Source organism: Podarcis vaucheri (assembly GCF_965113315.1).
Source record: "Podarcis vaucheri genome assembly, chromosome: 3".
Lineage (NCBI taxonomy): Eukaryota > Metazoa > Chordata > Lepidosauria > Squamata > Lacertidae > Podarcis > Podarcis vaucheri.
The window spans coordinates 39449249-39464554 of NC_138761.1; the positions used below are offsets into that span (position 1 = coordinate 39449249).

The following is a 15306-nucleotide window of genomic DNA, read 5'->3' on the forward strand; positions in this document are numbered from 1 at the left end:
TTAAAATCAATATTCTAGGGGGAGACTTTGGGGTCTTCCTAAATGAAAAGCTCAACAATTTGCGGGTTTCAGGAACTACTCCCCCCCGCCAGTGCCTCCATCTTGCCAGGATTCCAAGCTCATCTTGCTATTCCTCATCCACCTCACCTCTGCATCCAGGACCAGGGACCACACAGCCTCAACTGTTTCAGTTATTATTTAGAAATAGAGCTGAGTGTCTTCAGCAACTGGCAACTTTATCAAGTACATTAAGAAGGTTGAGAAAAAGCTGTGAGTAGCTACACAGGAGTGGACGTACAGTGAAGGATGGCTGCCTTACACAGGCCTTAGACCTTTTTCTACAGTGAAGCTGTTACATTGCTGAATTCTAGCTTCAGTTTATGCTCAGCCCCTCCCTCCCTCACTTGCTCATTCCCTCTCTGTCTCATGTATGAAAACAAGCTTTCTCCAGAGATCTCAAGTTAGGTAGAACTTGGAGATGAAAGAGAACTTTGCATCCATTTTACTCCCCAGTCAAACCAGGCACACATTCCCTGCAGTCTGTTTCTCTGTGGATTTCATTTCATCTAGCAACTGGGAGGGGGGGAGTTAGGCTGTCCCCCCCCCCGTCCCGTTTCACTGGCATGCTGTGACTCGGCAGCAAAAACAATTCCAGCCTCTGTTTCTCAAGGGACAACTGCCATGACACACCCCCAGTGTGGTTTTAAGGAAGTCACGGCTGTTTCCCTTGAAGTTATATTTGAAGCACTCTTCTCTAAGCTACTTGAGAAAAGACGTTTCCTCCTTATCCCTCCCCCCCATCTCATTTCCCCCCACTTTCCCCAACATGTGGACTGGATGAGGCCGGAAAGAGCCAGGTGTCTGCAGCACCAAGAGGCAATTTGAGAACTGCGGGTATTTTGTCTGTTTACTTGAAAGCACAAAAATTGTCACTTGTGTGAGTAATTTGCTGCTAATTATGAGCTTACAATCTGCAGATAGGAAAATCAGAGCCAATGTGCATTTTCAGAGGAAAAGGAAAATTACCCCAAGTACCATATAATTATGCACTTAGCTTAGCTTTGCTCCTGGATCCTTGCTAGCATCTTGTTCCTGCTTTGCATATCAGGACAGCTACTACCACCTATATGCCGATACAGGTAGGTCGGATTTGGTCAGAGATATTTTTCTCTTGCTTCCACTTGCTTTGCCATACCTGTTGCCTGTTGGCACATGAAGTAAATAGATTGCACAGCTCCAAACCAACCATTGCCATCAACTGTACACTCAAGAGGGAGCTGCAAGTGATCCCGTTTCTCTGAAGAGTGTTCCTGTGTGAGACGTTTTCAAACACTTATTTGGCACGTTTACACGTTGCATTTTAGGTGCACGTAATGCATATTGCATGAGAACGCTAGAAGACCCCTTTCTGGAGCAGGTCAAAGGCCCATCTCGTCCAGCATCCTGTTTTCACAAGGGGCCTTGTACAGTGGTACCTCTGGTTATGAACTTAATTCATTCCGGAGGTCCGTTCTTAGCCTGAAATCATTCTTAACCTGAGGTACCACTTTAGCGAATGGGGCCTCCCGTTGCTGCCACGCCATTTCCGTTCTCATCCTGAGGTAAAGTTCTTAACCCGAGGTACTACTTCCAGGTTAGTGGAGTCTGTAACCTGAAGTGTTTGTAAACCGAGGTACCACTGTATTGAGGATGAGCTGTGTGAATGTGGTTCTCATGTTTCCTTAGTAGCCCATGAATCATAGATCTTAAGAGCTCTGTCTGGGACAGCTTGTCTAGTCTGTGGAAATGACCTTTTACATTTAGAAAGAGTAAGAGCTAACGAGCCTTTTTTGTTGTTGTTTAGTCGTTTAGTCGTGTCTGACTCTTCGTGACCCCATGGACCAGAGCATGCCAGACACTCCTGTCTTCCACTGCCTCCTGCAGTTTGATCAAACTCATGTTGGTAGCTTCGAGAACACTGTCTAACCATCTCGTCCTCTGTCATCCCCTTCTCCTTGTGCCCTCAATCTTTCCCAACATCAGGGTCTTTTCCAGGGAGTCCTCTTCTTATGAGGTGGCCAAAGTATTGGAGCCTCAGCTTCATGATCTGTCCTTCCAGTGAGCACTCAGGGCTGATTTCCTTAAGAATGGATAGGTTTGATCTTCTTGCAGTCCATGGGACTCTCAAGAGTCTCCTCCAGCACCATAATTCAAAAGCATCAATTCTTCGGCAATTAGCCTTCTTTATGGTCCAGCTCTCACTTCCATACATCACTACTGGGAAAACCATAGCTTTAGGCTCATACATATTGACATCTATTTATGGGGCCACCACAGAATGAAAATAAGCCGAGAGTAAGTTCCCATTGCACATGTGAGGATGAAAGTCACAGGGGCCCATTGTTTACTGGAGAGCAACTGCCAGTAAATGCAGACAACACTGAGCAAGATGGACCAATGTCCTGAAAGAGTGTATGGCGGGTATGTTCCTAACCTGCTTCCTAACTGTCTTCCTCACTATATTTCATCAGTGCCACCACTGACTGAAAAGGGATAGGAGTCCTTTCCATCCCTTGCAGCAGCAAAAACATACTGCTCAACATACTGCTCTAGGCAGCCACCTAGAGTTGCCGGCATGTAAAACAAGCTGTCAATTCTGGCTAGGTAAGTGTTTGGATTTGGCTCTCCAAGTAGTACCATTGTGACTCTCAGGCTGATGCTGCAGCACTCAGTGTCTTGGAATTTATATGAATAAACCATGACTGACTCTAAAATACGCTTTTCCCTACAGAAGAATAAATCGACCACATTCATTCTTATTGTTGCCCTAATCTGAACGAAGGTCTCCAGAGGTCAAAGGACCCGGCACCAAATTGCCTTGTGTGCAGGCTAAAAACCAAGCATTAGCAAGGCTAATATGCAGCATTACAACTTCCCCATAAAGAGAAAACCCAAAACATTTGAGAGAATTAAATCATACAATTACTGGGATAATAGCACAGGGGGAGTGAAACATGAGTCAGAGAGAAAAGAGAGAGTCAGCTGAGATTTGAAATGAGATGAAGAGTTGATGAGGCGGAGAGCTACAGGAAGGAAAACGTTAAATACTTAATTAAATTTGCATGTGATTCCTTAATGGTAAACTTAGGGTAGGTTGAGAGACTTTGGAAATGGAAAAGACGTATTAGGTCATCTTGCCCATAAACTGCTTTGGTTAAAATAACTTTTTGCTCCCCCCCGCCCAACCCACATTAAATATTTTAAATTATATACCCTTCCTCCAACCCCCAGGAATGTGAATGTTATGTGGACTTGACTTCCTTTTACCGCCTCAGCATGAGCATGGGATCAGCAATGCACTGGAACTTTCACAGGATATCACAAGTCACGATGGTCTTCCATCAATGTTGGCTGAGTCCAAATATTGTAATCACATGGGAACACTGATGGACTGGAGGTGCTATCTACCATCAACAGGGCTGGCACAGGAGCAGTGCAAGAAGTCATTATGCAGCACAGAAAGTGGTAGAATCATAGAATTCTAAGCTGGAAGGGGTCTTGGAGATCAGTTTGTTTTCTCCTGCTCCAGAAGGCAGAACCTAAACCAACGGCTTCAAGCTACAAGAAACGAGATTCTGACTAAACACCAGGAAGAATTTTCTGATGTTAAAAGCTGTTTGACAGTGGAATGCTCTCCCTCGAAAGGTAATGGACTTTTAAGCAGAGGTTGGATGGTTATCTGTCATGGATGCTTTAGTTGAGGTTCCTGCATTTCAGGAGACTGGACTAGATGACCCTCAAGGTCTCTTCAAACTCTACAATTCTGTGATTCCATGATCTAGTCCAATCCCTGGAATAAAGAATCCCCAGTAGATGGCTGCTCACTTTCTGTCTGAAGATTTCCAATGGGAGAAAGCCACTCTATGAAGCTGGTTTCATGTTGTTGACCTGCTCTTACTGTCAATAACTTTCTCCCAAAGTTTAGCCTGCAGCGTAAGCCCACTAGATCTAGTCCTCTTGTTTGGGGCAGTAGAGAACAGATCTTTACCTTCTTCATTGTGGCAGTCTTTCAGGTATTTGCAGAATACTAACATGTTCTCATTTTCTTCACCAGGCTAAACATACTCAGCTTCTTTCACTTGTTTTCCATACTGCAAGCCACCTTCATTGCCCCCCTCTGAACCTATTCCAGTTTGCCTGCATCCTTCTGAAACTGTGGTGCCCAAAACTGAACACAGTGCACTGTATGTGATCTGACTAGTGCATAGATGTATAGATACAGAGATCGTTATCCAGCTGACCTCTCTGTTTTCAGCTGCTTTTATGTGTTGCATCCTTTTCATGCCTTTGCTGTTTTGTATTTATTATGTTTTATGCATGGATTTTATAGTTGTTTAATGTTTGTTATTAGCCTCCCTGAGAATCATGGATGCAATAAAAAGGCGGACTATAACTCTGCTTGAATAAAGAAATAAAATGGATTATGAAGCCAGCTCGAGCATATATGAACATGTGAAACAGACTTTTACTGAGTCAGATCATTGGTCTGTCTAGTCCAGTTAAATAGTGCATCCTCTGCCAGCAGCCATCAACCAGGGTGGGGAGCTTGTTGGACTCCAGCTGTAGTCAGTATGTTCACTGAGCAGGGATGATGGGAGTTGGTGGCCAACAACAACTGGAGGACCACGATTTCTCCACCCCTGCCCTCTAGGATTGTAGGTAAAAACCACTTTCCCATGGTGATGTCACTGAAGTTTGCGATTCCTTGATTCAGAATGTGATTCCCAGTGGCTTGTAATGCTCCCCTTCAGCTCACAATCGCTATCCTCAGCATCATTTATTTGCATGCCACCTTTCCATAGTTAAACTCTCCTAAGAAGGCTTACAATGCAATTTGTATTTACTTACAAAATTAAATTAGGATGTCCATGTGTCTTACTTCCAGAATGCAGAAGGTGACAGTACTTGATATAGGTTGTGTCCTCCTGCCTGATTTCTATGTAACCCATCACTTTTTAGAAGTATAATTGATTGGGATGAGAGAAAGGGGATTTTCTGTTGTTTCACTCAGGTTGTTGAACTTCCTCTCAGGGTTGGTTGCTTTCAACTAAGATCCACTGAAACTAACGAACATGGCTAAGGGCTTATTCACACTTACCTTTCCTCCTGGATTTCCAGGCATGGTCCACACTTTAAAGCTCTGTGTTCTTCTTGTTCTTCTTCTTGTTCTTCTTCTTGTTCTTGTTCTTCTTCTTCTTCTTCTTCTTCTTCTTCTTCTTCTTCTCTGACACTTTCTCCACAAAAACCCACTCTTTACCACTGATTCAAAGCAAATGGCAATTCCCAGAAAACCTGATTTGCCATTTGTTGTGTTTCAGCTTTAAAGAGCAGGTTCTTGCGGGGAAAGCTCCAGGGCTAAAAAAAAGGGGGAGGGCTCTCAGCAGTGCTATTTTTCTAGAAAAAGAAGTGCTGGAATTCACCATGAACACTGTCCTTGTTCTCTTATAATGGCAATGGCGCCCACCTGAGAGGTGCCAGAACTGAGTTCCGGCAAGTTCTGGCTGAAAAAAGCCCTGGCACTCAAACACTGAACTTTAAAGTGTGGACCTATGCCCAGAAAGCACAAGGCAAAAGGTAAGCATGGATAAGTTAGATCCATTAACATCAATGGATCTATTCTGAGCAAAGCTTAGTTGAACCACATCCTCTACCTTTTAAGCTTCAATGTAGGTACTAACACCTTTTTATTTGCAGAGCTTTTGGTTTAAAGGTCTGTCTCCCTGTTTTATACTGAATTGTTTTGCCTTGCTCTTGGTTTTAATATTTGAATCTGATTTTAGTAACTTGAACTGTCTTGTAATTTGAACTATTTCAGTGCATTTTACTGGAGGGAGGTGCTTGCAAGCTGTTTATTTTACAAAGAAAAGAAGGCTACAGTGTTGTTGTTTTTAAATAAATCAGCTTTGTGGAGATGTGCTCTTGAGAGTGTTCCATCCATCTGAAAATATGCTTAATAACACTATAAAAGATGTGGGTTTTACCGCTGGCTACAGAGAACCTAAAGAAAATGGCACAGCTGTCACTTCTCTTATTGAGCTATTAATAGATTCTTTTCTTAACCCCCACACTGTCTGTACAGCTGAGCTAATACAGCAAAATAACCTTTCATGAATAATTGTTTGAATTTGTAAACAATTTTATTTTGCTTGCATTCACTCTCCCGCTTGGCGTGTTCGGCAAATTCTTCCCCAAATGGATTTTTAATAGAACCCACACCCCTGCACACAGTGTGCAATGAGCTCCTCTGATAACTTTGCTTAATGCTCAACTCTTGCTGCCAAATTATAAAATGAAAACAAAATAAGACCTCCTATCCCATTGGGTTCTGTTGCTGGGCATCCTTGGATCAGACGGGATACCATGAAACTTGATAACTGACACTTTCAAGTTGGTTAACATGGTCAGTTGAGGTTGCAAGCAGCTGCTGCAAAATACTGGGTTTTGGGGAGTCCACCATCAGCAATGCATCTTGGACCAGACTTCAGCCAGTTCAGGGTCCAATGCAAAACACATCTAGGCTTATGGGCAGTGCTGGTCTTGCCTAGAAGCCTCTAAGCCTTGGAACATTGCAAATGGGGATGCAACTACGGTGTGGCATGACCTCCAGGCCCTCCTTGTGCTACCTATTTTGTGCTACTCAGAGCTGGCCCAGCCATGATGCAAATGAGGCCACTACTTCAGGGGGCAGAATTGCACCACCGCTGTTCCCAACTTAAAGTAGGAGAATACTCTATGGTTTCAAAATTTCCAGCAACTTTGAATCTCTGAGATATATGGGAATCCATGTGCCAATTACTAATCCAGGGGTTGTGCACCCACTATACCTTTAATGCACATTGTGTCAGGAGTTCAGCCTACACTCGAGTAGGACCCTGGCAGAGACACATGCCCAACTGGCATGTTCTCTCCCTCCTGGTCGATCATTCGGGAGCTTCATTAGCTTTCTTCAGCCCGAAAATCACAGTGACTGATGCCAACCAACACCAGCACACTTAGGGATCCGCAGAGTTTGCACAGCATTGCGTGACAGACCTCAGCAACTCAGCATTTTGGCTAATCTACTTTATTTACTTATAAACACACACGGAGCACTGCAACATTAGTTAGTACAAACACTCTCTCTCTAGCATCAGACAGCAAAGAGAAAAAGAACAAAGGACAATAGTCCCACTTCATGGAACACAGTAACACAAACATCCTGTGTCCGTCACTTCCCACTCTGTGGAGTCAAAACATATACTGTCATGTGAAAGACAAAAATCCCATGACTGCAATCATGGAGCAGGAATTCTAACACATTGAAGCACATTCTTTACCTCATGGGATTCTGGGCATTGCTGTTTGTTAAGGATTACTGGGAACCGTAACTCTGCAAGCAGCAAGCTACAGTGCCCAGAATTCTTTAAGAGAAAGAATATCCTTAGAATGTCCTTTAACAGTGTAGCATATACACAGTCTGGATCAATGTGGGAGGGAAATTCCTCTTCTGGCTGGCTCTGTCCTGCAGTTGGGGAAGTCCTGCCATAGGCAACACCATAATGGTGGTGGCTGCACTATATGAAGGAAGTATCTGGTGTCTGAACGGTGCAACATTGGTGGGGTCTTGGAGGGGGAGGAATCGCTTGTGGGTGGAACATATCCGGCCCCTGGGACTGGGGTTACCCACCCCTGCTATACACAGTCACCTGGGATTAAGTCCCACTGTGGGAACATGTATAGCATTGTGTTGTAATTGTCCAGATGATTAGACCCAGTGCGCCTTTTTTTTCTAAAGGAAAAGAAAATCAAGAAAATCACCACTTCATAGCTCCAATTGGGAAAAATAAATACAGTAAATGGACAAAAGTACAAAGAACATGCATTACCTCATATTACACAGCTGACAGCTCACAGTAACCTCCACATTGGCATGAGGTTGGGTTCTGTCTAAAACTCAGGAAACACAAGGAAAGAAAAGGAAGTCACCTTCGGAGGCGGTAACAACGAAACTGACTAATCACTGTGCTAGATTCCAACTCCTACTTCACACATTAAAAGCTTGCTTCTGTCTGAGACTCAGGAAACACTGTGACAGGAAATGCGGCCGCCATCGGGGGTAGCGATGGAACTGATGATTCACCATGCTAGAGAAGAAATTATTATTATTATTATTATTATTATTATTATTATTATTATTAGTTTCTTCTCCTGTTAGAGTCACAAAATGTTTAGGGGTACGCGTACCCCTGCGTACCCCCAGAAAAAAGCAGCTATCAGTAGGATGGCAAAAGAGGACAGGGCTTTGCACCTTGAATAGTTGTGCAGATGGGGGACTTTCAGCAGTATCTGGCCACCCTCATTATAGACCTCCAACTACTGTAGGATTGCCAGTGACTTCATGCCAGCCCCAGCACTGTACACATAACAGCAGGTTCATCTTTAGATATTAGCGGGGGATAATGTTTGTCTCCATGCTTCGCCTGCTAATGCCTGTAAAACCACTGGTGCTGATAAAGAGAGAGAAGCAATGGCCAGTGGAAAAGTGAGCATCTTCACTTTATTTCCTTGCAAATTTGCCGGAGTCTGAGCATATGTACATTTTGGAAGCAGAGTTAGAGACCATTTGGTTTATTTAGCCCAGTGTTGTCAACTCTGAGTGGCAAATTCAGCAATCCAAGGCCCCTGGCAAATGTCTTTCCTGGCTCTGCTGCCTGGCAGGATCAAAACCCTAAAAGGAAGCAGAGAGAAGCAGGTGCCTGAGGTGCAAGATGCAGCAGTGTGTGTGTGTGTTTTGTGGTAGTGGTGGTGACAGCTACATCTCTACCTTTTGAGCCTCCTAGTCCTTATCTTCTGTTGTAAGACACAGTTGCCCCTAAGCCAGCCTGCTTCTCTTATGTGTCAGGGTGGACACTGTCCCATCATGGTCTGAAGTAAGGGGTATCGCCAGACAGTCACTATTTAGTAGAAGGAATTCAAATCCAAGCTGCCCTGCAAATAAATCAGAATAAATGCTCAGTGAAGATGGGCTTATCCACTTACCTTTTGCCCCACTCTTTCCAGGCACAGGCCCGCACTTTAAAGCTCTGGGTCTGAGCATTAAAACATTTTTATTTTTTGCCTGGAGCTTTCCCTGTGTAAACCCACTCTTTAGTGCTTAATCAGAGGAAACACCGATTTGTTGTTGTTTTTTGCAGATTGAAATAGGTCATCTGGAGGAGATCTAGTATCCTTGTCCCTCAGTTCAGGCAGCAAAGGGAGGAATTCAAAGTCACACTAAGGCTATTGTTCCATCAGGGCAAGCATTTTGGCTTGCCGGGGGGGGGGGGTGATCCATTCTCTCCTCCACCTGCACGCTGCTCTGGGAGTTCTCCTAACCCCACCCCAAGCAATTAGAGGGTGTAGGGTGAAGGTGGGGAGCCCTGTCATGGAAGTGGAGGTCCTTGCACTGATGGGACTCATTAGTGGAATTCCACCCCCAATGTCCTTGGGCCAGCCTTATACCTAAGTTCCATTGCACTGGCAATTCCTAGGACCAAACTGGGATATCTAATACTCAACAAATACGTTCTACCACTCATCCATGATCCTTCCCCCATTTCAAGGAGGGGAAGAGCACATGCCTTGCATTTTCATTTAGAAAGAATCAGGCAGTAAGCAATGGGAAAGACGTGGAGCTCAGACTCAGACCTAGGGTAAGACAGCTTCCCATGCTTAGTATTGTTATAGGATGGGGGCTACTTTGGAGGCCATCTTTGAAGTCCATCCAGGTCTGTGCTTTTATAGCTGTAAGATGGGATTCTGTAGTAGAAGGTAACTGCTGAAGTGGCTAAACCATTTAATGTCCCTAGCTAAGTCTCTTAGGCATCCTTTTTACATGACTAAAGAGTTATTCAAGTACAGGTGTGTTGCCATAGAAACAACTAGTTAGTGGTGCTTCCTAGGGGTGGGAGAAGAATAGGCCAGGGTATTGCCTGGTATTGCCTGGTATTGCCTGAAGCTAGGAAGACAGAGAGGTTTGACTTGCTCTCTGTGCCAAACCAAAAGTAAGGCTTGTAGTTGGTGGGGAGAAATGACTAGGAAACCTAATGGGGCAGTAAGATCCATTGAAGTGTCAATGTTGTGAGCCCTTCCATTTTATGCTCAGGTTGTTCTATATATGTAAATAAAACCATCTATCACAAAGACACCACAGTCTCTGGCAACCTTCATTCCAAGGAATCCCAACATAAAGTATGTGCTGGCTCCCCTAAAGCATCTCATTGCTCAAAGATTGGGGTACACATAGCAGAATGTTTGTTAGCTTTTAAACCAATTTAACAACAAAGCAAGGCCCTTGCGTACAAGCAGCTTGTGGCCTAAGCTTATGCATGTTTACCCAGAAGTCATTCTAATTGAAAGCAGTTGGATTTGCTTCCAGATAAATGTGCACTGGATTAAAATCTTTAATGAAGGATAGAGGGGTTCCGAATGATATTCCAGTTTAGAGCACTGAGGCTCCAGGGATCTTACCTAGCAACTTTGCTTCATGTAAATTAATTGTGAGTGAGGTTAACTCAGGATAACAAGCCTGAATTATCAGGCTTAGGAACTTGGGGAACTCAATTATGTGAGCTTGTTGAAAGATCTCACCCAAATTTCAGGCGCTGGACATTTACAGTATGATACTTGAGTCCTTCAGAAATCCATCTGGAGGTCACAGGCCTTTGTCACAAGCTGTGCCAGCTTCAATTCTGCAGAACAATAATTAAAAATAACAATAAGTGGTGTCATTTCTACGACGAGAAACCAACAAACGGAAAGAGGCTGTATTCAGTTTCTCTGAATACAGTTTCTCTGAATACAGACAAGTTGCAAGATTAAGGGCACAATATTCCAGTTACTTTCCCCATGCCCAATCACTGGTGGCAGCACTAATTTTTCCTTCTCCAAATCCTCTTTCTTGATAGAATCCACCCCACCCCCGCTTTCTGTAAATCTTAATATTTTTGTTTGCCAGAATTATTCATATATTGAACTAAAAGTATTGGCTGTGGAACTCATCCCATCTGCTTCTCCCTCTATGGAAAAAAATATTATTTAACTTAAGGTGGCAGTTATGTAATTTAGTTCTTATGTTCCATTATTAATGAATTTTATCATGAAATATTTAGACACTTCCCCTGTTCTGCCTTTTGGAGCCTTGGTCGTAATTATGTCAGATCAAATTTTCTTCTTTTTTGAAGAGGTATTTATTAACAAATCTGTCCTCTGTGGCCCTGACACAAGACGTTTAAAGCTGCAATCCTATGCTCACTTACCTGGAATGAGCCCAGTTTAACTCAGTTTGATTTACTTCTGAGTAGATGTGCCCTGGATTGTGCTTTAAATGGAGCAGCAATCTGTTCTATTTTTCCTGGAGCTCTTTCGATATTCCAGGTTTTGAGAAATTCACACACACACACACACACACACACACACACACCTTCCACACATACACTTTGATGACTCCCCACTTGCTCAGCTCAAAAATTAATTCAGAAAACCGTAGAATTGAAAGGTACCTCAAATATAATCTAGTCCAACTCATGATGCAAGAAACTCACTAATACATCAATCTTGCTGGGTAGCCATCCAGCCTCTGCTGAAAGACCTCTAATAAGGGAGAGCCCACAGCCAGTTCCACTGCCAAATGGGTTGTACCATCTGGAATTTCTTCCAAATGTTTAGTTTAAATTCTTCTTCTTGTACATTAAATCCCTTGGGTCCAAGGATTGCTTGAACCCTCTGGAGTAACAGAAAACTGATGCTGCTCATCTTATCTGCCAGTTCCCCCTTTCCCAAAGTTACTCTCTTTCCCCGCTATCCAAAGAGTACAGTAGACAGCTGTACAAAGCCCAGGAAGTGCATGTAAGACCTCACCCTGGCTATGCAGAGCTGTCGAACATTTGCAGCTGGAGACTGTGAGCATTGCCACTTGGAAATATTTGTGGAGTCAGAAAAAGCACCCATTTGAAACCGAGCATGCTCAAAAGGGAACTGTGCTTCACAGCTGAGGCAAGACATTTCACGACCTGAGACAGAGTGGCTGGCTCACACGCTGCCGCCTCTTCCTCTTCCTCCATCTTTGGATTTTGCCACTGCTTAGGTGGCAGCAGTGCAGGTGGGGTGAGCATCTCTAGGGCCTGGGAAACTACCATCTTGCAAGGATCCTTCCAGAGTGGGGCATTGTAGATGAGGTGGCCATGGAGAATACCTGCATTGCTGCTGTTTTGCCCCAGTACCAACAAGTCTAAAGTATTAGGCTGTGAAGTTTTTATTCATTCATTCATTTTATGATTTTCAGTTTTATACATTTCAATCATTTTACAATCATTTTAACCTTTCAAAACTTGACTTCCTTCCCTCTCTTTCTGCAGTTCCTTAAGTTTATTTTTAATATTTTCTCCATATCCAAATTAACTTAATCTGCTCATTTATTCATCTGCTTTAAATAAAACTGCAGGTTATTACAATAATTCTGCCAGTGTTCTTATCTGTTTTTAGTTTGTTTGTAAATATTCCATAAGCCATTTCCATTCTTTTATAAAAAGTTTATCTTGATTTCTGTAAGTATCACCATTTCTGCATATTCCATAAGTTTTTGTATCCATTCTTCTTTTGTTGGGACTTCTGCTTCTTTCCATTTTTGGGTAAGTAACATTCTTGCCGCTGTAGTAGCATACATGAATAAATTTCTATACAGTTTGGGTAGTTGTGTCCCTATAATTCCCAAAAGTTTTAACCCTGTTCTTCTTTTAAACTGTCAAGAGTACTTGCTGTAGGAAAAGGGTCCTAGTCCCATGTTTTGTTAGCCCAAAAATGGAAAACGAGCGAGGTCTCTACCAAAGAAGAACGGCAACTTAAACTGATGGAATATGCGCAGCTTGCGGATCTAACTTATAGAACAAGAGAACAAGAAGAACATTCGTTTAAAGAAGATTGGAAAATGTTTGTTGAATATATGAGGGGAAATTGTGTACACTTGAAAACGTTGGCAGCATTAAGATAAATTATACAGTGTAAATAAGTTTTGATGGAAGTAATAATGGAATATTGAATGGTTTAGTTTATATAAAATATGCAGGGATTTATGCTATGCAAAATGAACCATGGAAAGAGAAGAAGCAAAGTCACTGGTATTTTAAGGTTGTCTAAATGAATATTCTCAATTGTAAAACAGAAAAATTTAATATTATATATAACAGAGAGAGAGGAAGAGAGGAAGGAAAAGGTCCTAGTCCAACCTTTGCCTTAACATAATTGCTTTTGATATGCTGGCAATTTATTTTGTGGAGAAACATTCTCATCAAGTGAGCCCCTGTTTTCCTCTCCGTGGCAGTCCAAAGTAGGCAGGTGGAGATTTTACTATCTGGTGCATAGCTGTCAACTTTCAGATTTGAAAATAAGGGATCAGCAGCCTCACCTGTCCCGGGGACAGTCTACAGGATATCTAACAATCTGGGATAGCAGCGGGAAGCAGCAGAAACGGCGCTGGAATAAGGGAATTTCGCACCAAAAAAGGGAAGGTTGACAGCTATGATCTGGTGTTGGTGGGAAGGGAACATGGACTCAGCACAGAGAGCTTCATGCTGATGACCTCAGCTCTAACGCTTCCCGTGATGCAGCCCCTCTAGCCGTGCCATTGCCTGTCTCTCCCTTGGTTTTCTTCTGGTGTGATTATTCTCACTCCTGTTTGCCCACACAGATGGAGCTCAATGGAAGCCCTAATAGCGTACTTTACTTAATTAACGTGCAATTAGCTTAATGAATATTTTAACCTCATTATGTAGTTACTCATCTTTATCTGTTGCATAAGCCTGGTGCCCAGCCCTGGCCCATTACAAAGACAAGCCAAATAAGGTTTTCATTCAGCAATTGCTTCCAAAGAAGAACCTGCTTGAACGGTTGCTTCTCTTGGTTTGGTGAGGATGCAATGAAGGGACAGGGGGCATATAAAGAGAAGGGAAGCTACATAGGGAGGGCGGGGAAAATATCAAGATACTCGCTGCCCTGGTCTCTCTCCACCCTACCTTGCCACCCCAAAAATGCAATCCAACGTATTTTTTTATGCTCACGAAAGTGAGTAAATCACCTCAACACCAAACCATGTGTTGGTTGTTATTATATCATTAAAAACAAACAAACCAGGCATGAGGATGGGAGAATTTTCATCGGGATCTAATTTGTTGAGTGAAACCACTGAGTGGGGTCATCTGGAGTATGTTGTCAGCAATATTCTGATGGCACACAGCTCTGCTTATTGGCCTGATTTAAAACCCTGCAGGCAAAAATGGGCAACCTTTTTTCCTTACTTTTGATATATCTGAGAATCAATCAAATATTATTATTATTTTAAGGGGGGTATATAATTGATACCATTATGATTTTAGGTGACTGGCAGGTGTGTGGCCTTTCCTACCTGTTAAAGTTGGCTTGTGAGCAGGAGGGAGACAATGATCCAGCCCACTGCCTGCCTCCCATTCCCCACTGCTGCTCTATATAGCGTCCCTTTCCTTCTGAGAACCTGCCGTTCCTTACATAGATTTGGGGCATCTTTGAGAACACAGCAATGAACTCGCTTTAAACAGCAATACAACATTTGTCTTTGTCTTCCGTTCTGTTAAAGTTGAGTAAAAGGACCGAAAGAGAGAGAATTTCAAATCAAAGCTTTTCAATCACTTTCAGCCTCTGAGGTAGGTTTGAATTTGTTCTCCTCTTGCTGCTAATTTTCTTTTTCTCATAAGGTCACTTGTTGATGCTGTCTGTACATGTTGTGTTATGCTTCAAGGAATGTGGGTTGCCGTTGTGTAGGGTTCCATCCACCCAAAAACGCCACACACAAAAAAACACCACAGAAAGTATTTCTGCCACAGTTAATTCTGGTCTCCTCTGCACCTTAGCTCTATTTGGGTTGGGGATGGACCTGGAATTTAGATGAGGGTACAATTCTTTATCTTCAACTATTTAGTATTTAAATTACAGTAGTGATTAGTCTTTTTTTTTTTTTACAAAAGTGATTTACAAACATAAATAAACAACACACACATTAAAACCAGCATAAAAAAACAGAACTGTGGGGAAGGGATCTACAACTCTTTCATATTTTTAAAAGACAGGACTGAAACATCCCACCTACAGAAAGATGCCACAGCTATTTAAAAGCCAAAGGGCTTGGTGGAAAATAAATGTTTTTGCCTGGTGTCTAAAGACAAGCAATGATGGTGCTAGATGAGCTTCCCTGAGGAGAGCATTCCTCGAGTGGGGAGCCAC

The 15306-nt window shown here is 42.9% G+C and overlaps 1 long non-coding RNA gene across 1 annotated transcript in view; it reads right to left on the reverse strand.

Moving 5' to 3' along the window:
- LOC309527918 overlaps positions 1–8698 on the reverse strand; it is a 44386-nt gene extending 35688 nt beyond the window's left edge. The window contains exons 1-2 of the long non-coding RNA XR_014217434.1: positions 8616–8698; positions 7905–7965 (exon numbers count right to left, since the gene is read on the reverse strand). This is a non-coding gene — a long non-coding RNA (uncharacterized lncRNA). The remainder of the gene's footprint in view (positions 1–7904; positions 7966–8615) is intronic.
- Between the last annotated feature and the right edge of the window lie 6608 nt (positions 8699–15306).